Raw genomic sequence first — 1361 nt, forward strand, 5'->3', positions numbered from 1 at the left:
ATGTCTAAATTTTGTCACACTATCAATGTGCCAGCAAGTCTGGGAGAAACAACTATGGTAGAGTATGTCAGGTTGAATATGCTACTGCGTTGCAGTTACGCTTCATGCCCTCTATGTAAAGGAACTCTCTGAATTTCTTTGGCTGTTCTTTCTGCTATTGTTTCACTATTTGCAGCAATTATTCTTCATGACAGCAAATCGAATGGTGCACCTGTTACATGCATTGGCACGCCATCAACTTCAGGAAATAATGCCAGCTTCTGCAATGTCCCAGCAGTGAATTCCCATTTCACAAATGCATCTGCAATGCTGGGTGCCGCAAGACGCGTATTAATAGCTGCTCATCCAACACCTTGAATCCCATGAATGGGAATACAATGCAGCTTTCCAGATTAGCATAAATAATTCTTATGGTCTGGTATTCTGGAAGACCTGAACTCCATCACCCAGAATGATTTAATATCATCTTGTGAGACCTGTAGTTTTTGGCCATTACAGAACATTTTTTCCTTTCTTGCCAGTATATATTTCACCTTCCACACAGCTGTATGTAACTCCAAACATTAAAACCAGTCCAACAGCTACAGGAGGAAATCTATGTACAGGGTCAATGGTCCACTTGGGGTTGGCAGTAAAGAGACTTTTCCCAACTGTTGTAGATTTCTCATCAGTGAAACTGTGAGATGGACACTTTTTCTTTATGAAGCAAAGAAGCATATTTTCTACTTTTTGGTTAGTAGCAGTTACCAGATCAGCTGGAAGATTTAATTACAACCCTCATTTCATTTTTCAGAGCTTCGTGAACCTCCTCACCACTTGTCTCACTAGGGTTACTGCATGATCCAGGCATCCCTGTATGGGATCAGTTTCATTATGAAACCAGTGGGACCCTTCAGAATCTGGTTTCTAATGACAAATAATAATCAAGCAGCTATGTTGACACTTAATATCAATGACCCTATTGAGATGAATAGAGGAGATGGCATTAACTTGGTATATAACCTTGTTTAAGAAGTAGTTTTAAATGTTAGTAATTTATTTCTATTCCTTTAGAGAAATGAAAGGTGTCATATAGGAAATGATAATGACACCTTTGAGACTTTTGATTCTTCTGTTATTACTAAGCTAAAGCACTTTATTTATTCTTTTTTATTATAACAGTCTATTTTTACTCATTTTGTACATTTTTTATCTCAATTATAATCCCCATGGGTTTCCCATCACCAAGTCACCCGTGTGCCATCACCATAGTCCAGTGCACTTCCCTCACCCCCCACCCCATTTGATCCCATTCCCCACTCCACCCCCACAAAATGTCTCTGGTATATGGCTGGTCATTATTCTTATTATTTTCTCGCCTG

At 39.1% G+C, this 1361-nt stretch overlaps 1 protein-coding gene and 1 pseudogene across 2 annotated transcripts in view; one reads left to right on the forward strand and one right to left on the reverse strand.

The window, feature by feature from the left end:
- Positions 1–1361, forward strand: part of ZHX1 (zinc fingers and homeoboxes 1) — a 24258-nt gene that overhangs the window by 13313 nt on the left and 9584 nt on the right. The window lies entirely within an intron of this gene.
- The window catches only part of LOC101633621, a 1774-nt pseudogene continuing 627 nt past the window's right edge, over positions 215–1361 (reverse strand).

The sequence above is a fragment of the Condylura cristata genome, unplaced genomic scaffold (genome assembly GCF_000260355.1).
Source record: "Condylura cristata isolate star-nosed mole 26May11 unplaced genomic scaffold, ConCri1.0 scaffold00009, whole genome shotgun sequence".
Lineage (NCBI taxonomy): Eukaryota > Metazoa > Chordata > Mammalia > Eulipotyphla > Talpidae > Condylura > Condylura cristata.